At 39.7% G+C, this 23,798-nt stretch overlaps 1 protein-coding gene across 1 annotated transcript in view; it reads right to left on the reverse strand.

The window, feature by feature from the left end:
* The window catches only part of LOC124156632 (calcium/calmodulin-dependent protein kinase kinase 2-like), a 245,208-nt gene extending 222,372 nt beyond the window's left edge, over positions 1–22,836 (reverse strand). Inside the window, exon 1 of the mRNA XM_046531289.1 lies at positions 22,694–22,836. The gene's annotated coding sequence lies outside the window, so the exon portion shown is untranslated. The remainder of the gene's footprint in view (positions 1–22,693) is intronic.
* Between the last annotated feature and the right edge of the window lie 962 nt (positions 22,837–23,798).

The raw sequence follows: 23,798 nt of genomic DNA on the forward strand, positions 1-23,798 counted from the left end.
TAAGCCAACAACATAGTATTTCCTTGAAAAATACCTTGGTTCGCAGCTATAATTATTGCTTCGACCCTGATCTATATCTAGGCAACCTCCACTCCCTAAATAATAATTATCGCACTTGCATATCCAGTGCATTAAGGCCAATGGCACCGCCTCCTCAGAATTGTTTACCATTAATTGCAAAATATTTTCCAGGAATCGTATAAATCGCCTTCTGGTCGGCAGCTTTCCTCGTCACTGCATGGAGAATACTTTGGGTGTTGCGGCGTTTTTCTTATGATGGTTGTTCCTGTTAAAGAATGATGCCCTCATATTGAATCTAACGCTGGAAATATACTAAATATTTTATTGAGATAAGCTCTTGCGCAAATTGCGAAACAGGAGCACTAAAGAATGAAAGAGTGCGTTTTTAGGCCGTAAGGGTTCTGTCGTCGGTGAATTCTTCAGGCAATTCGTTTTTGAGCTATCTATATACGTCATTTTAAACATAGGTATATGTCAGCCGCTGTTGCTCGTTTCATGTATATGGTTAGTTCCGATGCTTATAATTAAAATCAAATGGATATTTTTACATTGTTGAATAAACTGCTTGTCGACGCTTTAATGCCAAGATTTAATTTTTACTTCTTGGTGAGGCAAGGAGGTGTAGGTACTGTTTGGATTGGTTTCAAGTCATGTTGGAGAAATGTTTTGCCCCTTCATTTTCGCTCTTCAACTCATTTTATGAATAGGGAATAGCTCAAAAATTGATAGCGGTATTTGTATGTACATTAATAGCTAGAACGAGTTCATCAACGTCCATCCAATAAAATTGGGAAACATTGATTGATAAAGCCTATTATTGTGATGCGCCTGTGATTCAATTGCTACCGATAAGTGTCACATTGTGAATTAATGCAATCGTGAATGAGAGAAGTGGCCGAAGCCCGTGCTCTCTCTTTTATTTAGGTAATGGTTCTACCCTGACCATACATCGATGTTTTAAATATGAGGTTGGCGAGAGAAAAAATGCGTCGCGCCGAGAGAAATCAGATGTAATGGCACGCGGACTGGATAAAGGGTCGATAATTACAGTGCAGGTTAATGGGAGCCATGCGATGATGGAGATATTGAGAGGGAGAGGCAGGAACGAGTGTGATAGGTATGTGGGATGGCGAGAGAATCAGGGCAGAGAGAAGGAATGGAAGGAGCGAGGCCATCTCAATATCACTCATGTGTCGGGAAGATAGAATGAGGAAGCCTGTGTGGGAGGCACGACATTTGTGAGTTACTATGTATTTTTTTGTAATCTTCAATGTGTCAGAAATATTGTATTGTTACCATAAAGACCTTGTTATGGAGTGTGATGCTGTACGGAGGCAAAGCATAGGCCGTTGGGAAAGCAGAGAGAAGAGAGAAAAGTGGCTTCGGAGATGTGGTGATGTAGGAGAAGGAGCAAAATGAGTTGGACGGAGAGAGTGAAGGAGGAAAGCGAAAGGAGAGAAATTCAAAGAGAGAAGTGTACGGTGATGGCAAGAGGATGCAACGGAGGAATGGCCGAAGATAGGTATGCGGGACGAGTGGAATATTGGAAGCAGATCGTGATGTGAAGGGACGAGAATCTCGAATGATAGCGTTGCTTCTCTCTCGCGATGAATTGAGCATTTTGCAAGTGCACATCGTGCGTTGGACCTTTCCATACGGGCTCGCCGATGACGACTTTTTATCATGCATTTACCTACTATGTGATGTGAATTTTTTACAGAATATGCTGACACTCGCATACAACTTTTACAGAGTTCCGAGACACACGCATGCTCCTTTTCAGGGTGTACTCCACTTTGCCCATAGTTCAGCGTCGCATGCGAAGACGGGTTGAAAGAAGGAGTGTTTGTGGTTACCTCATCGCGTCTTTATTATCAAGGTAGACTAAAGCGGAAGACAAAAAAAGTCAGCGGGTAAAGTGTGCGGGATAATGTTCAAATGATTGAACGCGTTGGCTTGGTGGTGAAGGTGGGCGTGGTGAAATTTTAATGATCTCCCAACTCAAGTTCCTCGCGTATAATGTGGCCCACAGCTCATTAACGGTGTTTGCAATCGGTAAACGCATTGCTTATCCAATTACATCGCAGTTAGTCCCGTAATACTCCTACTGCTTCTCCCCCTGTGGTGGATACAATATCTAATACAATTTCTCCCTCCATTTGCGCTGAAATGTTCAATTCCTTTTATCCCTCCGGTCAATAGCAGCTGTCCAGTCAAATTTGTATTGGGGTTAATACCTTTTAAGCTGATATAGATCATAAACATGCTAAACATGTTCAAGTTACACAAATAGCCATCACAGAGTGGTTAAAATAGTTAAAAATACCCTTAATATGTGATGGTGATAGCATTCATCGCGACATTTACATCAGATAGGATAGTTTGGTTTCTCTAAGATGTGCTTACTTCATTAATTTTGCATTACTGCTTCGATTATAGTGCTGCTTTATTCATCGTTGACTTAATGCTATAATAATCACAAAAGGCAATGTTCTAGTCGGAGTGGGTTTTCTTTCGCAGTGTCAATCTTAAACATGCCTCATGTCCAACTCCTTACACTCGATCCTTCTACACAGGGTGCAGCTTATCTGAAAAACCTGGAATATTTCGGCAAATTAAGGAATGGAGGGATCCGGACATTGTCCTGGAAAAATCGGTTGTCCACAAATACCGACTTTATCCAACGAAAACTAGCCCAATGCGAAGAATTGTCGCGATGAACCCAATGTAGGGCGAAAAATCAAATAATAATCAAAATGAAACATTTCCGGCGTAATAGGGTGGTTTCCTATTATTTTTTTATTGCCTAAATCGAAAGATTATTACTCCTGGAGTACGTATTTCACGCTTTTAGATTTTTAAATGACGATATCTATTTTTCGCGATTAAATGAAAAGTGAAAATTTTCAAGCGCGCGAAAACGCGACGCTTAAGTATGAATGTCGGGAAGTCTCTCCGCGTGACGTATTTCTGGTTCCCCCTCCCGCCCTGCGAGGTGACCTTGAGGCGAGGCTTAGCGGTGATACGACGCAGGCTGCTAGCGGCTAGCCTAGTACCCTGCTGACTGGTAGCGCTTGGCTTAAATAAGGATTATTAATAACTTATCAAACGAGGAAAACTTTCCGACCTTAGCCAGTTTTAATAAGTGATTGTTAAGACATGTTTCCCTGAGCTCTGCGCCTCATGCATGCAATGGCAACCTCAGACGACGTATAACTCCTATCTTCTCGTATAGAAACTAGGTCCCTGTGACGTCACGTGGAGTGGCATCGCATGGGCGCCAATCTGGCCCTTTTCAAATGAGGATAAAACTGGACCATTGCCATTCGTCTAACCCGGTATTTCTAAAACAAAATAATTTGTATATTATGAATACACTAATGGTGGGTAACGAATCGCAATCAATGCCTTTCGTTTTCTTTGATGAAGGAAACCACCCTATTTAGTGGAATTTTTCATCGTAGAGACAGAATATATATTCTTTTGGAATTATTGTTCAAATTATCCCAAAAATAGAAATTCTTTCAGTGAAAGTTTTTAATTAACTGCAATGAAAATAATGTGACATAAGGATAGTTGCTTACTCAATGTTATTCACTTATTCACCGACATACGGCCAATATTTGGGAATTAGTTCGCAGAAGTGTTTGATTACTAGGCGCAAAGGGAACAAAAACAAAAAAAATAAACTAATTTGTGGCATTTCTGCTCTAGCTTTCACATAAATCTATTTCTCCGTGACGCAAGAATAATCGGTTACAAGTAGTTGCTTAATTGATATTTTTATACTAGCGAAATGTTGAGGTCAAGTTACTTTTATGCAAGAAACGAGTGCCAACGTTTCGGGAATTTATTTTCTATTTTCAAGGCTTATTATATGAAAAGATAAGAAGTGCAATGAATTCAAAAGCAGGTTAAATATAAAAAAATAATTTTTTAGTGAAAAAATACCCATTATAACATTTTAACTAATATATTTAAAATTGAAATAATAAATTAAGAAAATTTATATTATAGCTTTAGAGAAGTTGTTTAGTTTCTTCAATGCAACGTTGCTCCAATGCTACATTTATTAACCTAAAGATTTCATATTTATAAAAATTAAAACGAGAGGTCGAGACCAAAATAAATACGAGTACATTAATTAATATTCATAACTCAACGGGTCAACTTCTAGCTAGATATAGAGGTTAGGTGCGAGATAAGCGAGTTCTCTCGTCGAATAAGCAGTCGTGGACGTAAAGCGGTGGTGTTCTGAGAGGGTATTGGTCTGTCCTTGGGTAAGATAGACCATTTGAATGATACCGAAACCAACGAATATGCCGTGACTTGGCGACTGGGGGCCGCCAATAATTATGCCTCTCATCACCCGGGGCAGCAGCTCCTCTCCATATGTGCGAAGGTGGAAACCATATTGGTCGGTACAGCGACACACATTCCACTACGGGCGTGGTAGCATTTACTTTAACGGCTGTAGTACTCCAATGTGGAAGGCAAGGGGAAGCCACCACATAATCATCCCTAGGAGTTACTTCACTCGCTTTATATCATGACATAATGGAATTCTCTCGAGTAAAATATTCCGGAGGCAAACTAGTCCCCCATTCGGATCTCCGGGCGTGGACTACTCGAGTGGGTGCATAGGCCAAAAGTGATAGAATGTTGAGAATAAGAACATGGAACGTTACATCACTTCGTACCTGCGATAGGATAGAGATCTTGAAGGAGAAGATGCGAAGAATGAACCTCGATGTATTAGGTATCAGCGAAATGAAGTGGCCCCAGGAAGGAGACTTTTGGAGTGGAAGGTACAGAATGATACACACAGGATCGCTTAATGGTAATGCTGGAGTAGGCATAGCTTAAAAAAGTGCCGGGATGCGTGTTAAAAGCTACCTGCAGTTTAATGAAAGGATAGTAATGGTTAACATTGATACTAAACCCGTAGATGATGTAGTGGTGCAGGTTTACATGCCTACGTCAGATTATGAAGATGAAGAAGTAGAAGATGTCTACCATGATGTAGCGAAAGTAATCAAGCAGGTAAGATGGGAAGAAAATCTTATTATTTTAGGTGACTGGAACGCCGTCGTCAGCGAAGGAAGACGGAGTAATAGCTGGGAAATATGGGCTAGGAAATCGAAATGAAAGAGGAGAAAGGCTACTTGAATTCTGCACGGAGCACAGGCTAGTGGTTGCCAACACTTTTTTCAAAAATCCCCTGCGAAGAAGATACACGTGGAAGATGCCAGGAGACTTTAGAAGATTCCAAATCGACTACATTCTAGTGAAACAAAGATTCAGGAACCAGGTGAAGGACTGCTAAAGCTATCCAGGGGCAGATATCGATAGTGACCGTAACTTAGTTATAATGAAATGCCACCTTAAATTTAAAAAAAATGAAGAAAGCCGTGAAAATCATATGGCAGGTTGAAAAATTGAAGGAGGTTCAGCATCAACTGGCATTTAAAGAAGCTGTAGAAAACAGAATAGGGGAGGATACGACCAATAAACCAGTGGAATAGAGTACGAAAACCATTAGAAGTGGTCAGCAGGCAGCAGCTGAGGAAGTTCTTGGTAAAAGAAAAGTCGTTAATGAAAAACCATAGATAATGCAAGAAGTATTGGATCTCATTGAAGAGAGGAGAAAATCTTGTACTTAGAAGTTGAAAATTCTTGAGAAGTATTCTAGTAGAATCGAAAAAAGCTGGCTAAAACCTCAAAAACGATTTTTTGATCTAGAAAGTTGAAAATAGAAGAGGGGCAGAATTGTCACAAGAGAATAAGGAACGAGATATGTCGTAAAGCGAGGAAGGCTAGAGAAATGTGGATGAAAAAAACCTGTGAACATGCAAAAAACAATCTTGTACATGGTAAAGTAAAGGCTGCTTATAGGGTAGTGAGGAACCACTTTAAGGAAAGGGGCAATACCCTTAGGGACAAAAATGGAGAACTAATGATTGAAAACGAGGACACAGGGAAGAGATGGGAAGAATATCTCGAAGATTTGTACGAAGGAAGAATGCTATCGAAAACGAGAGGGAGGTGGATGCCGATGAAATGGGAGCCCCAATTTTAAGATCAGAATTCGAGGCGGCTCATAGTGGACTAGAATCGAAAAAAGCTGGCCACAACCTCAAAATCGATTTTTTTGAGCTAGGAAGTTGGAACTTCGCATACATATTCTCAAATTTATTGTGCTTAACTTTCCAGATTATTTTTTTCCTGTGCCTTCGCATTAACAATATATTTAAGGTAGTGATGGGTCGATTCCAAAATTTTATCGATCCCGATTCCGATTCTGACATTTCGATTCCAATTCTACCGATACCGATTCCATCGATTCTGATGCCGTAGGTTCCAAGAAAAATATCACTTAATTCCAGGCAACAAGAAAACCACTTTAAAAAATATTACTCTAGAGTCAGTTGACAAAAGCATCTTTCATATCATCACTATGTAATTAAAATGTAATAGCTAAATTTCAAAACAGAACATACCTGAAAAGTGGTGTTACATAATAGGTATTACTTTAGAATATTAGCACTGTTCATGTTTAAATTTAAAATAAAAGCATCTCCTTTAATATCTATCTTTGATTGATAATATATTATCATTATCAATAATGTCTCACAAATTTAGTCTCCTTTTGCAGACTTTAAATTTTTGCTCAGGAAGCAAAGCATCTTCACTCTGTCAGGATAAAGCCTGTTGCATTTTACATCACGTATTTTTCCTGCAGAGCTAAATGTCTTTCACTGAACACAGTGGATGGCGGTACGGCAAGAAACCTCTTCGCTAATACTTTCAGCCTTGGGTAGGAGATACAAGTCTTCCAGTATTTCCCAGGGAAGGAATTTGGCGGTGCATTCATCTCTAATAAATAAGCTTCCACTTCAGCTGCAACAGTGTTTGCTATTGTGCGAAAAATCCACAGAGAAAAAATCATTCGCCTTGACCGGGATTCTAACCCGGATCCCTCGATTTCCGGCCGAGTGCTTTAGCCAGTTAAGCTACCGAGGCGTCATTCTTCCCTGTGGAAATTTGTGGACTATACCGGACAAGGTGGTATGGACTGCTGAGCATATTATGCGACGAGCAGTCCAAATCGTGCGCACGGCGCCACAGCCGGAGAGTAAAGTCCGAACTTTGAACACATATAGGTGTTCTCTCTTTGACGAATTTTAAGTATACCGGGACTAGCCACGGTGATAACTTTTACGGGAGTCACCCGCAATGCACAATTGTGCGAAAAATCCACAGAGAAAAAATCATTCGCCTTGACCGGGATTCGAACCCGGATCCCTCGATTTCCGGCCGAGTGCTTTAGCCAGTTAAGCTACCGAGGCGTCATTCTTCCCTGTGGAAATTTGTGGACTATACCGGACAAGGTCAAGGCGAATGATTTTTTCTCTGTGGATTTTTCGCACAATTGTGCATTGCGGGTGACTCCCGTAAAAGTTATCACCGTGGCTAGTCCCGGTATACTTAAAATTCGTCAAAGAGAGAACACCTATATGTGTTCAAAGTTCGGACTTTACTCTCCGGCTGTGGCGCCGTGCGCACGATTTGGACTGCTCGTCGCATAATATGCTCAGCAGTCCATACCACCTTGTCCGGTATAGTCCACAAATTTCCACAGGGAAGAATGACGCCTCGGTAGCTTAACTGGCTAAAGCACTCGGCCGGAAATCGTGGGATCCGGGTTCGAATCCCGGTCAAGGCGAATGATTTTTTCTCTGCGGATTTTTCGCACAATTGTGCATTGCGGGTGACTCCCGTAAAAGTTATCACCGTGGCTAGTCCCGGTATACTTAGTGTTTGCTATGGTGACTTTGGGTACTTTTCCAAATACATCACTGTATCTTGTCATATACCTGTCACAGGCTCCCTAGTCTGCGTTTGCTCCTTCGGAATATAATAGGGATTTTCAAGTAGCACCTTTTGATCTCGAGTCGAGTTGAAAATTACTCGCGAGTATCGAGTCGAGTCGAGTATGATAATTTCTGAACCAGGCAATACAGCAATGCATGCTACAATATATTCTACTCCAATTTTCTATGACGAATGTATAGCCTAATTTAAGAAGGGAAATATAATGAGGATCGTTGATGGTTATTGTCAGAAGTAGGAGATGAATGAAAATTTATGTGTCTTCAACAGTTCCATAGGGACAATTGAAATTAATTAACCCCAAGTAATATGTCGACCATATATATGTATCCAACTACAAGGGAGAGCCCTGAGTATAGTAATTTTCACAGCTATAATAAAAATTACATACTACGTCTATGAATCATGTAATATTTGGCCCTTTCAAATTCTCAAGCAGAAAAAACCAATTATTCTACATGCTCAGCCAGCAGGTTTTGACGTCTCAATGTTACAGTATTACTGCTGCAGAAAATTGCCTTCTGCTACACACTTGTGTGACTGAGCAAGTACTTTCCTACCAAAATTGCAAGATTTCGGAGACTTTGGAATTTTTATTAAAAATTATATCAACGATTTTTTTGTATCTTGAATCTTCATGGAATTCAAGTAGACGAAGCAAACAAACTACAGAACTAAACTTTAGTTTTGTAGAGCCAAAAAAATTCTATACTTCTAACGTCACTAAATCAACCTTAAAATCTCTTGCTCTTTTTTTAAGTTCAAGAAAGAAACTAAACGCTACAAATGAATATCACATCGGACGCAGTAATAAAAATGGCTAAAAGAGCCTTGTGGTGTCAAAACTCCTCCTTCCGCTCGACTCACCTCGGCGAAGGTGGAAAGGGAAAAAGGGTATCGGTCGTTGCCTTTCACGAAAACATTCATTTTTCTCTCTCTTAAGCATGCTGACTTAATCTCTTCACTTTACTTCAATGCCCGAGCCATATTTCTTATGCGTGGGATGGTTCCGAAAAATATCCAATCCTTAGTATTTTCACTCGAGTAATGCGCTAAATGGTCCATTCGATCTATACATAATCCTTTTTAACATCCTCAGTTAAGTGTTTTAAGTCAATGAAGACGATTATTCATTCTTTAAATGACGATTTTCAAGGCTAATGTTTTAAAAAACTTGAAAAATCGGCCTCAGTTACCGAGCCTCAGAGTTCCGCGGCGTGTAGCTCAGCCTTGACGCGCGATTGAAAAATCGCTCTTATTTCCTTCGTCGCAAACTTTTTTTCCAATATTTCTAATTAGTACTCTTTATAAATCTCTACTTTATATTGTGATTCAAATTTTCCGAGTAATAGTTTTCGTAAACGAAAGATAATGTCTACATTATGTCAAATTTCACGTGAAAAACGGGTCGGCCATTTTGCGTTGTAAAAGCAGACAGATGAGAGCCAAAATCCTCAAAAGTCATTGAAAGTATAGGCAAAGCACCAGGTCAAAGGAATATTGCGTTTTTTGTTCCATATAAATCATATCAACGCAAAACCACCTGGATAAATTCAAAGATTTTTGAGGAAAAACGATATCTCGCGTGGCATTGAAAAATTGGTCATGTTTGGGCCACTGTATCTCACTAAAGGGTCGTATTTATGTAAAATGGCATATAAATCTATATCCGGTAATAATTTATGAGTATTTACGCTAAGTTTCAAGTCTCTTTCCCCAAAAAGGTCATTTTGGGCTTCATTCCAGCTTTTTCCGATTTCGGACCAGTGCGTGCCGGGTAGGAAGACGATCGGCCGCCGCGGCTGGCGTAAAGGTATTCGGCGCCCTCGTCGACAAATTTAGTGTATTCGGCAAGCTGAAACTACCAGGCCAAGGCATTAGAATGACTTATCGGCTTTAAAAACTGCATTATTATATGAGTTTCATGATTGCGCTTCCTGTCGGCAGATTGCTGGACCTACTAGCCTCGAAAGCTCTGTAACCTTAACTACTCGACTCGACATTCGTAATGCTAATCGAAACGATCGAGTACCAACAACTCGACTCGATTCGAATTTTCGAGTACTCGCACATCCCAAGATATGTGTTTTGTTATTACGATTACGTGGCGCTAAAATTCGAATGACTGTTCGAAACGCCGCCGTATATAAATTTGTGGTTTGAAGAACTACTGGAATCGGAATCGATTTTTCACTTTGACAAGTACTCGTTTTCGATTCCGGTTCTTGGTCGAGAATCGAGGAATCGAAGAATCGAGGAATCGAACCGACCCATCACTAATTTAAGGTCAAAGTTGAACAAATTTTACGAAAAACGACCACCCTCGATTTTTTCTAAAAACAGCCAACTTTATCGTCGTGCAGCGATTTCATGAATAGCTTTCATGACAAAAATGTTAAACCATCTTAATTAACCCGTTTACGCCTAGCGGCATAGGCGGATCCAGGGGGGGGGGGGCACGGGGGCACGTGCCCCCCCCAGACCCTCAAAAATATGCAAGATTTTTAATACGGTCCCATTATCATTGCGTTCGTTTTGTATTACGAGGTATCCTTGTGCCCCACCCAGAACAAAATCCTGGATACGGCCTAGCTTGTGCCCCTCCCAGAAAAAAATCCTGGATCCGCCCCTGCCTAGCGGTACCATATGGTACCAGGCGGTAGGGCCCGATTAAAAGTTGGTTTTTTGCTATTTTTCCTAATTTATTTCGATTTTTGACAGTTTTAAATTGATGAGCATGAGTGTATTAATATTTTATCTAAAAGTTTGCTCTTTTAAAAATATATTTAATGCATTTACAGCCGTTTGAAAATTGACAATTTTCAACCATTCGAAAAAAACGGAATTTTTAGTGCAAGCCTTAAAGTTTTCTTTACTTACGCCTCATATACTTATACTACGATGATTCAGTTACGTAAGTATGATTGTCATAACATGCAAATTTCATATAAAGGTTTTTTGATGTGGGCATCATAACAAGGAAGTTATGATGCAAATAATTTTGGTGGTACCATATGGTACCGCTATGCGATTGCACTACCGTGTTTTTTTTGGCGGAAAGCGTAAATACGAATATTTCTGAAGTTATTGTTTTCTCCTGGTATTTTATTTTGCAATGCTTTATTTTTTATCATTTATATCATAATATTACCTTTATTTTTGTGTTTTCTTGCATATAAAATATGTCTATAGGTTAATATTTTCATATAACGACGTCACGCAATGCCTAAAGCCCTTAGTTGTCCCCATTCCATCAGAATTTCGTGCCCTTTGTGGACTACCGACGCACTGTCTCACAATGTACAAGAGGTGGGAGGTATGGTTGTAAACCAAAACAATGTTTAGAAAAGGAAAAGTGGCCGCATACTCCATTAGGAAGGGGTCGGAGTGGGTGCATGCCCAAGGGTAACATTCAAAGACGGCTGGCGACCACGCGACAATAGACGACCACGCGACCGGCGTCCCTTCCAAAACAGAAATACTGTTTACAATGTAACACGTGCTACTGCAAAGAGAATCGGTAGCGGCTCTTCCTGAGAGATAATGCAAGCGTCAAGAATGTTCGTGGAGGATTACATAGCCCCCAGCTTTATTGCACTCCGAGGTTTTTGGTTATTTGGTGAAGATTGTTATAACGTCTCTCTCTGAATTCTAAGAAGCGAAATGTTTCTTTGACCTTACCGCTTCTCTACAAGGATTAGTTGAGCATTCTCGACTCGTTGTGCTTATACTCAGTGTCTTCTGAGACGGCGACAAGGGACCTTCGTCTGGTGTAAGTATTTTTTCCATTTATGAGAAATGAAATAACTGGTTTAGTATATTTATCGAAGTAATAAGTTTTTACGTAAAGGTAAAATAGATGCAACGTCTATTTCAGGGATCTGACTCTTCAAGAGGCAATGCAAATTCTGGAGGACGATAACATCGACTTCGATGAAATATACATCGAGCCACATGGTGGTAACCGAGTTATCGGATGAAGATAGCGGTGGAAAGGTGGATAACTTGGGTGGACGCCAGTTGCGAGCGAATGCTGAAGTTGTCGTTCGTAAAAGTGGACAAGAAAGTGGTATGTCTCAAGAAATATGTGAGGATGTTCAAGAGTGCAGTGTGGCTGGGCCGAGCCGTAAAGCACCTAAGAGGTGTAAAAAGGGGGAGCAAGAAGCCGTCTGGGATGATGAGACATAGTGCATGATAGAATTTTTCCTAACCCTGATTACTCCATGTTTCTAGAAGCGTCCCCTACCACGATTTTTGAACTGTTCTTTGACGAAGAAGTAATTGCTCTCTTAGTGCAAGAATCGAATAAGTATGCGCAATTTTGCTACTGCAATAACCCAAATATAACACCTGAGGAACTGAAAGTGTTTGTGGCAATTCTTTTTGTAAGTGGGTATAATGCAGTTCCCAGTAAAAGGCACTATTGGGAGGCAACACAAGACACGAGAAACGAACTCGTGTATAACTCAATGAGACGTGACAGATTTCTACAAATAAATAGATTTATTCATTGCTGTGATAACACCGCAATCGATAAATTAGACAAGATGTGGAAAATGCTCCCTTTTATGGACTTGGCAAAATAAAGTTTCGGCAGGTTCTTCAGAGAAGAACAGTGCTTGAGATTTGACGAGTCAATGATCTCCTATTTTGGAAGACATGGCTGCAAGCAGTTCATCCGGGGAAAGCCAATAAGATTTGGCTACAAAGTGTGGTGCCTAAATACTTCAGATAGCTATTTGGTAAACTTCGACATTTACCAAGGAAATAATCCTAGAAAAGTGGAACTTACGAAAAAGAATTCGGAAAGGCAGCGGCACCCCTTGTAGGGGTGATAGATGAGCTGCAGAAGAAAGAACTGCCTTTTCGGTTCCATTTTGATATTTATTTCACGAGTTACAGATTGGTGAATTATCTTCGCGAAAGGAACTACGGTGCAACTGGCACTGTGAGGGAGAATAGAATTCCGAAGGACTGTCCTGTGAAATCCAATAAGGAATTAGCTAAAATGAAGCGAGGAAATTTTGATTCAAGAAGATGCGTACGGGACAATATTGCTGTCGTAAAATGGGTGGACAATACAGTTGTTTCGGCAATATCGTCCTGTCACGGAGTAAATCCAATAACAGGAGTGGGGAGATTTTCAAAGTCAGAAAAAAAAGGATTCTTGTGCCACGACCGGATATTTTCAAGAAATACAATTCATTCATGGGAGGTACAGACCGAATGGATTGGAATATATCCTTGTACCGCATAGGTGTACGGGGAAAGAAATGGTGGTGGCCAATTTTTTCTTGGATTTTAGATGCAATGATGCACAACGCATGGATGCTGATGAGAAAACCTGGAAAAACATAAGTCAGCTTGAGTTCCGACGGGCAGTGGTGCAATCATACCTGGAGAGGTACAAGGATCCCCCAAAGTCTCAAGGAAGTGCACCAGTATCCAGAGGAAGCGTTACTGGAATGAGGTAAGTGGCTAAATAAATAAGTTTCCAAGTTATGCATATTATAATAATATATTCAACTGATATCGGTGTATCTTTTTTCCAGTGTTCCTGTATGACGGGTATGACGGGCATGATCACCTTGTAAATTCCACACCCCAGCGGCGACGATGTGCTAATGACAACTGCAACGCTAGAATAAGAACTGAAAGTTTGAAATGTAATATTGGTTTATGCATTGACTGCTTTGTTCCATTCCATATGCGGCAGTGATGGAGTAAAAAGCTAAAATGAAGATATTATGTCATTCTTACTCCTTACTCCATACTTAATTTAAACAGATTTTAATTTTCACAATCATTGGTATTTATTGATTATTTAAAAATTTTGATATTTAAGTGTAATTTTGTATTAAAATGGATGGTTTGTTGCAAAAGATAATAAATATTTAACATATTTGCCATTAAACTGTGCATTTCGAAAATTTTTTGAATTTAAATTTTTTGACCCCGTAGGCGCCTAGCGGTACCATATGGTACCAGGCTGTATCTCCGTAACTATTAGAGCTAAAAGAATAAAATTTTCAGCAAATTACTCAGAAAGTGACTGATATTAAAATATGTGATTATCACAAAATTCGGAGAAACTTTTTATTGCAGGCGTTACCGGGTTAACACTTAATTTTCTTACATTTGCTGGTTTTTCAAAGATTTTGTTTCCCCATTAACCATAGATATAAATCAAAATGACAGAGCCTATTTTCAGCCAATTTTTTACATAAACGTAGAGAAAAAGAAAATACTTCCGCCGACTTCCGCCAAGTGACTTATACCCATAGGCGCCGACTCCATGGGGCCTGAGGGGGCTCGAGCCCCCTCAATAATTCGTTTGGGGGGGCGGAGCCCCCCCAATAATTCAAGAAATTAATTAAGTGATATTGTGCTTTGTAAAATCACAAAAATATGTTGGTATTTTTTATTTTCCTTGTTTGACGATAGTTACCTTCTAAAATACATTCAGTGATGATATAAAACAATAATTATCGCGGCATTAAACAGGTTAACTGAAAGAAGTGGTGTGAATCATGATAGTGTTTCGGGGCTGCGACACACTTTGAATTTTTCCCGGTGCGTGAACCTTCGGGTACAAACTGGCGGGCCAAGAGGGATGTAAGCTGCCTCCCGGTTGATTTAAATGGAAGAATGACTAATTTTACTATGGATGGCGTTTTGTGGGAGAGTGGGGGTTAGGATTGTCTTACATGGTCTTACGTAACGAGGGACTGGAACAATATTACGTAAGATCTTGTCCGTATTGTAACATTGTATTGTTCTTCAATAAAACTTAGTTGTGGAGGTGAAGCATTCGCTCGCTACATTCGTACATTTAGTAATCTCACCCCTACCATAATGCTACTCATCTGTCGCCTGGCTGCCTGGCTACATTACCTTCATGGTCAACCAAAACAGGATATATCCAGGAGACATTTGTTGATGGATTGGTCAATCCACCTCACTACATTGTTGTGGAAGGTGCAACAAAGATGCTAGTCAGAAATTGTCGATTTGCGCCTGGGTATCAGATGAATTTGCCGACACATCGGGCTCATCTACACGTTCGCTTCCGAAGCATACGCAGCTTGGAGTCGTCTGCCGCGAATCCTTCTCTTGCGCTCATATAACAACGCCGATTTATGCGAGTAAAAGCGACAAAAATCCTCATTCTACTTGTAAGTAAATACGGTATAGAATTGAATTTTAGAAACTTTTTAGAATTATAATGACTTTTAATGATCAAGATCAGCAGAAATAATGGCCAATAATGGTAATAATGACCAATTTGCAGGCCTGTGGGCCAGCGCTGCGGCCGCGGCGACTGCAAAAGGACTTAATCAGAAAGCAGAAGCACCTGAAGCACTGCGCGCCTCCGCATCGCGGCGCGTTGACACTTCAAGACATTACGACGCCGCGGCAATATGGAGTTCACCATGCTGGCGCAGTCATTCAGTGTGGATATTTCCTTTCAGTGCAGACGTGTTTAGCATTTCGACTTTAGTATTTAGGAGACTATTTTATGTGACTATATGTTATTTGTTTACTTTAGTCTCTTAGTGTATTGTGAATTAAGTTAGCTATGGATAAATTTGTTACCAAAAAGGCGCGCTTGGAAGTTGATGGTACTGCAAGTCAACCTCCGGCAATCATTGAGTCGTCAATTGCTTCATTGTCTTCAGGCGAGAAGTGTTCACAGCCGATACGTGGACAATCCGGCAAGGGAAGATCATTTCAGAAGTCTTGGTTGACCAAATATGCATGGTTAGAAGATGAAGCATCTACCTAAAAAGTTAATTGCAAAACCTGCAAAGAGGCAGATGCTAAAAATGCATTACAATTTTCTTCAAAAAAAGAAGATGCATTTCTTTCCCTAGGCTAATCTAACTGGAAAAAGGCCTTGGAAAAATTCCGTCTTCATGAAAATACGTTTACGCATAAAAAAGGTGTTCTGAGACTAAATTCTATCACTAACCGAAGTGTGGTCTCCCAACTGAACGAACAGTTAGATAGTGATATGACGAAAGGCCGTTTAGATCATGAGACAATTTTTACAACCGTGCAATTTCTATGCCGACAAGGACTAGCAATCAGAGGGCAAGAAGATGTAAACTCACATTGTTTTCAATTGTTGGAACTCCGAAAGAATGACGTACCTGAGTTAAAATATTGGTTAGGGCGTTCGGGTACAAGTGAACATCCCACGATATTCAAAACGAGATCATCGATCTACTAGGGAAGACCCTGTTGAGAAAGGTATTGGCTTCAATCAAGAAGACTGAACATATTTCTATTATAGTTGACGAAGCAAGTGATTCTTCGATTCACGAACAAGTACATTTTGTATTCGTACTGTCGATGATTCTTTAATCATCAACGAAGACTTTATTGGCTTATACGAGATCCCCAACACTGAATCACAGACTATTTATTATAATAAAAGACGTTCTGGCTCGTCTTGAGTCAATGGATAACTTGAGAGGACAGCGCTATGATGGTGCCTCTAATATGAGAGGTAGGTTCAAAGGACTACAAAAGTTAGTTTTGGATGTACAACCAAAAGCACGTTATGTGCACTGCACTGCTCACAGTTTAAACTTGGCAGTTGTAGACAGTCTCCGCGCTCTTACGTGTAAGAGGGATATTATGGCTTTTGCCAAGGACATAATAAACACCGTAAGGGAATCCACCAAAAGGATGGGACTTTTCAGAAGCATACGCTGTGAGAGCGCCAACGATCAACTTGGTCTACGACCTCTTTGCCCGACTCGATGGACAATGCGAGCTTCCAGTATTTTGAGAATAGTGAAAAACTTTGAAGAACTTCTGGTGTTTTTTTAAACATTTAGTGCAGAGGACAAAACAGAGGCTGGTTACAAATGTGCAGGCTACCTTGAGTCAATGTTACAATTTAAGACTCATTTATTTTTACGTCTTTATTGCCATGTAATGAACCCAATAGAGGATGTCAATGAAAAAATTCAATGCCCTCATCTAAGTGTTGCTTATCTCGGAAAAATATATGAGGGCTTGATTGAATGGAAAGCGTGGTAGTTTTTAACACTTTTGGGAATAGTGTTTAAAAGAGAAACCCTCACAAATTAATGATCCTCCGCTTCCTCGGAATCGACTTATGACAAAGAAATATGAAAACGACAAAGCCAGCTCACCGCACACATTCAAAACCCCAAAGGAATACTACAAAGCTATCTACATTGAAGTTTGTGAAACGGTGCAATCTTGCACTACTGAGCTGTTTTCATCCACTGGACTCACGCAGGTTATTGCAGTTGAACAAGAGTGTTTGCTTTTAGTGAACATAGGGGAAACAATGTAAACTCAACTGAGTTTTTCAAAAATGACTTCGACATTGAAAGATTGCGCTTACACTTGCATATGTTAGCCCATATCGCTAATAAAAAACAACTGGTCTTAAAAACATGCGTGATGTAAGAAAGTACATTACATAAGAGCCTGCAGTTGGAGAAATGTTATGCGAAGTAGTGAAGTGCATTAAGTTTCTCCAAGTAGTTCCAATAACAACAGCGACAGCAGAACGGTCATTTAGCGCCCTTAGACGCCCTATATAAATAAAATAAGAGAGATAGATTGTAGAACAGACAGATTCCAAATGTTATTTTTTCCACGATCAATAAGAGATTATAACGGCAGCAATAGAACTCGTAAATAGATTGCATGACTTGTAGTGTAGCCTACTAACCTATGTAAAACTTCATGCATGTTTCTGAATTTCTATTCGATATTCTATTTCTAACAGCATATAGTAGTATAGTTTGTAATTATGCGGGACGTCTTTTGGACGGTGTGGTGGGCATGTGGGAGTCGAAATGCATGCTGCATGCTGGTGATTGATCACCCCCTGCCAAACACCCTAGAGGTGGCTCGCAGGATATTATGTAGATGTGGACGTCTGAAGTCATATCTTCGATCAACAATGGGACAGAAGCGATTGAACAACTTGGCTGTTCTCCATGCCCACCGTGATGTTTTGGATGAATTGGATATCCGACCAGTCATCAACGACTTCATATACAGTAATCCGGTCAGACGGTCGACATTTGCACCTTTCTAAAGACACTCTTGCACTAATAATGGTATTTATAGAAATATTAAAAATCTTTATAAAACAGATATATACATACAGAATGTTACATTTTTAGTTTCAAAATGTTAGTGATCAGTACTGTATTTATATATTATGATTATATCTTGTTTCGTACTATAGCACTGTATTATTTATTTTCAAGTACTTCGGTTTTTTTAGTGTGTAAGACCCAATTAAAACCCGCTATTTACCAACTTGTTGACTGAAAGTATTAGGCGTACTTTATAAAAGTTGCCAACTGTATTAAAGGATTAACGTTGAAATATTGTTTTAATTAAATGAGCCGTAGAGTCTTCTTCAAAGTAAACTTAAATTACCTACATCACTTATTAATCAAAGTGCTATTGCTGAGCAACAGCAAAATTTAAGTTTTATTCTTTTTATGATATTTTATTTAAATATAATTTTAGTTTTTTTCAGAACTATATATTCACTGCTCTGTAGTAGTCTATGAGCGTATTTATAACTGTAAATGAAATTAGCTTTTTACCAAAATACCGTGCTGTTGATGTTTTGTTTCTTTTTTCAAAGCCAAAAAATGTGTTAGGCTTGTAGAGTTTCCCAAAGTGTCGAGTTATAGAGAGTCGAGTTTTCGGGGTTCTAATGTTGATCATAAAACCCCTCTAAAAGGCTTAAAAAAAAACTCACTATTTTTGATCTAAAATTTAGAAAATTTCCCTAGGTGACAAAATTTCCGCGGTATGGGCCCCCCAATATTTTTTATAAGTCGGCGCCCCTGCTTATACCACGTCGTTCTATGAAGCTTCTTAATTGTGAATCTAAAGCAAAGTCTTGCACCAACTGGCGACCCCGAATTTCACATCGTTTTTTCGAGCGTGCGGTCGACTTCGGCTCTGCCCCGCTGACAATATACATAATGTATTTTATTTACCTCCATTTTGTAGTTCATCAACCACTTTCTTCTCTTACATTTGTCCTTTGAGAGACAAGCAAAAACCTTCTCCGGGAAGTGAATAAAGGCACTTAAACGACGGGGCACTATACATGATTTAAATGGTTTTCACGCGTTTTTCTATTGATGATCCATGTAGAAACACACTTACTGCATTAAGTAAATGATGTAGGTGTGTAACGTAGATCACAATCTGCAATCAACTTATTTTAACTTAATCTTTCCGATTCTCCTCAAACATTCCCCTTTATTATTTCGACACCACCTTGGCAAGTCAACATATTCACAATCTGCAGTTTAACATCGAAATAATTTGTGCGAATTTAAAAATGTTCGAAAACTTGTCTGAAAAGATGTACCGTGTAACCACTTATTCGTGGATCTTGACCAAGTAAATGTACAAGAATCTGCACAGAAAACGATTCAGCAAAGTGTGCAGATTCTTGTACATTCTAATGTACCGTGCAACCAGGCCTTTTGGATTGTTGACCAGTAATGATGATGACGTCAAAAGTACGTATTTCTTCTCTCATACATCCTTTACAACGTATGACATACTATAAAGGATTTAAATGGGAAGAAATACGCTATCGTGAAAAGGCTAGCGATTAGTAGTGGATTCAATTTTAAGGTATGCTTCATATCAATTTTTGCTTTCAATCGAGAAACGTATGTAGATTAAGAATAATGACTCACCAAATCATGTCATTATTGAGTATTAATTAATGTACCTATTTGAGTAAGAGCTTAATTCACATGCTTCTATTGGCGGTTAACTGAAAAATTATAAAACTACGTCCTTGTAGGCTCTCCGTAATCAAAACTATTATGAATAGAATAAAAAAGGTTTATTTATTTAATGTTATCACCAAAGATACTCAGAATACTCAATGAAAGAAAGACATAGGGAAAATACGGCGTGTTGCTATCCGAACTTATCGTCGCGTGCACACCAGCATTCGATAAAAGGTGCTTGGTTCCAGAAACTGTATCGAAAGGGTGTCGAAAGGAAAATGCATTCGACAAAGCGGAAAAATTCATAGTAGCATAATTTTTAGGCGTATATGACGAGTGAGGGTTGATAATCAGGATTATCGTTTTGTAAACATTTGAACTTTATCCTTCGGAATTCCAACTGATCCGCGCTTTCGTTTTATACGGTGTTTTCATGCCGAAGCGTGAAATCAACTTCCACAGAATACTTTCTAACCTAATACTTTCAGAATACTTTCTTTAAATTGAAAGGGCCTCATTTCTATCATAAATGAGGCTATTTCAATACATTCAGATCTTAAAATAGAGTCTCTCGCCTAAAAATAATTGCTATATTACAGGAATACATTTGACCTTAATGTTCTTATCCATTTGACGCTAGAATATTAATATGCATGTAAAATGAAGCATTAAAGTTTGATGATATAGAATTAGAGCAATGTTTTTATCTTTTGTGGTCGGTAAAATCGAAACAATGTTGATAAATATTTCAGCTGCAGCATCAATGCAACGTGATATCACCACGCAAGCGTAAATACTCTTTAATTTAAAAATAGGGGTTATGTGAAACAGAAGCAGTTATAATTACTTTAGAACCACTGATAGTCTTCTTACGTATAAAATGTTGAGCCATTGAGGAAAAAACGTGCTTGAAGTAATGCTAAATATCTACAAAGGTCTAAAACTACTATTAGTAATTTAAATAATCAAAAGAAAATTACATTCAATCTCATGCAAAACATCCACTTAAAAATTTTATTTAAACTAAATACTATGCGAATTTGAAAACTCATACCATATTGATAACTAATTCAATTGTTTCTAACTAAATTCTGTAACTGATGAATTTCCTCATAGTAATATTTCCCTCAGTATTTTTGGGATAAACGTGACATGAAAATAAATGCAACTAGCGATTAGAATGCATTTAATGAATCTTGTTAATTCCCCTTCCCACTTCTTATTTTCTACGGCCATGACTTTAAGAACACAATAGTAATACTGCCATTAGTGGACAGTCACTGATCGTTTATGAACTGTGTGCATTGAATTTGTAGAACTGAATAATGATATGTTGAAGCTTATGTATTTTAATCAACATATTTTGAGTACGGGAGAAAAACGCAGTAAATAATTAAGGTTTTCATTTCCATGGGTAGTCAGGGCCAGGGGCAGAAACTGGGCGCCAATTGGTTGTTTTAGATCAGGGGTCTCCAATTTACTAGCCTACGAGGGCCACAAGTTCCGAATCGCCCCGCGGGCCGGATAGCAAATTAGCCGATGACTAAAGTATTCGATACCAACGTCTACTGGAGTATCTGGTGGCGTATTTATCATTTAAGAACAGTTGAAGGCGACTTTGACGTGTCATATTAAACTTAAATTGTCATACCGCGACTCGCTCAAAAGTCGGCGACACGATACTTACAGTACTTACAGATTGATCGTTGCTGGAATTCCCCGAAAATCGTCGACACTAAAATTTACCGTCGTCAACATAATGAAGGCAAGTTGTTTGGAAATCTAAATACTTAGTATGAATGCTCAGGTCTCGAGAGAGAATTCCATTTCAGATGTTTACGAAGACCTGGATATTTTCGCGGTGATACACTAAGCTTGCATCGAAGCGTCACCACGAAAGCGAATGCGTATCTGGTTGTAAAGCTGAGCGCCGCAGTGAGTCGCTTCCTGCATCTAGCATGAAATACCTTCAGCCCAGTGGGACAGTCGAGCATCTTACATGGAATTTTTCTTCGAGATTTTCGCAACTTCTCAAGTCAAGCATTACATTCGGGAATTGGCGCGTCCGAGTCATTTAGAGTTAGTTTGACGCTTCGGACCAAAATACGCGGAGACGTCGAAATGAAATACAAAGCCCAAATAATTGCAATCGGATGTTGCTTAGACCCCAATCCAAGTTAGCAAAGGCTTCTCAATGCTCCCTTCCAAATGCCCACCGAAATTCAAATCTGTACTACAATCGGAAGATAATTACCCTCTGCTTCAAGGTGTGTATTTGATGCATTTATTGAAAATGTCGCTGAAAAACTCTAGTAGTTTCCTAAGCATAATCTTTTAGCATAAAAAAACTTGTGCAGGTGAGTTACCTACGCTTCCTAAGCTTCCTGGAAGTGAACAACCGGAACATCTTCTTCCTCAGCAACCCCTGGTGGCGTCTTTTGAGGGTAGTTTTCACTTTGGGGAGGTGCAAGAAGTCTGCAGGGTAGGGTCTGCATGGATCGTTGGGAGCCTCGACTAGAGGCTAGTGTTCGTGCGAATGCCATTTTTTGCCTGACGCTCGGTGGCGTCAAAACCCTGAATGGCGCCAAAACGCCTCGCAAACATGCCCTTTCACGAACGTTCCAATGGTTCACTTCCAGAGAGCGTCCGAAGCGTGGAAAACTCGCCTGCAGAAATGTGCTGAAGCTAAAAGAGGATACTTGGGAAACTCCTGCAGTTTTGAAACGAATCTCTAATAAATTTCTTGAAATGAATTTATGCTCCTCACTTAGAATACACACCCTCTCTCTCTTGAAGTACGCTGTCAGCAGGAGGGGCAAAACGTCGACGGGAAAAATGATCGCCATTTCCCAAAAAGAATACGAGTAATCTTCCCTGAATGTAAAATGCTCACGCTTATTGTGGGTCTCCAGACTCCAACTACCAGCTCCCACGACTATCAGCTAGAACTATGTAAGCCTGTCGCTTGCTCCACGGTGGCAGCACCAGCGCTGCAGAGTGAATCTCACCTTGGAAGGTCTCCGATGCGAGGAGCGCGAACTCGTCTGCACGCCTCACTGCCCTTGGTGCTGGCTTTGGCCACTGGCGGGGGTGGTGCTCCTGGCGGTGGCTGTGTATTGCTGTTGTTGCTGGTGGTGGCATCGGGGGGCGGGGCAGGTCGGCCCCTCGCCCCCTCCTCGCCCTCCACGCCTCCCCCCACCCCTCCTCCCCAAGAGGCCGCTGTGGGAAACAAACGAAAGCCGACGATAACAACCTCACGCAACATGTCGCCAAGGTGCAGCAAAAACAAAACGATACACACCACTAAACAGGAATCGTGGAAGGGATTCTTTTTTTTTGTTCCCTTCTCCTTGTAACAAAAAAATCCAACGCCTCATCAGTATGGCCACTAATATCCAGGAGAAGGTTTTTTCATTCCCTTATCACGCGGTAAAATTTATTCCAACCGTTTCTCATAACAGAAATGTATCGGCAGCCTTGAGCATCGGAATCGTTACAAATATATTTATCACGACATAATTTTGCTATACACATATCGTTTATTATCCATGGAGGTGCACATATCAGTGTGACTCTTCTAGGTAACTTTTCGAGAGTTAACATTAATATCTCCGATTCATTGGCCGAAGTAAGGGCTGTTCAAAGAGAGTTCTCATTGAATATGCATCGTGGCCTCCCAGAGTCTTCCGATATGGCGTAAAAATCCAATTGAAATATTTGTAAAAATCTAAGCTAAAAAACATCATTTTACGCTTTTTAAAATTTCAAGAAAATTAATTGAATAATCACATTATTTTTTGATCTCATGACATGACCGAGGAATATCAAAGAACGCTGAAAATAGTAGTTATACTTTATATTAGTAATACTGCTACACATGGTAGTTATTTATCTTTTTGCGTTCATCATAGAATAAATTGCATGCTATTGCATGTCAGGTGCAGTTATCGTCGTGGTTCGCAATTGAAAAATCAAACTAATGAGTTCCATGTAACCAATTAAAATTTTGACATGTAAGGTTTCTAGGCGGCGTTGAAATAAAGACTTACCCCAACACACATTCTGGGAAGCCACGAAAACTGTCTGAAAAGACAATGTTTTATTGGAATCGGA

Source organism: Ischnura elegans, chromosome 3 (assembly GCF_921293095.1).
Source record: "Ischnura elegans chromosome 3, ioIscEleg1.1, whole genome shotgun sequence".
Lineage (NCBI taxonomy): Eukaryota > Metazoa > Arthropoda > Insecta > Odonata > Coenagrionidae > Ischnura > Ischnura elegans.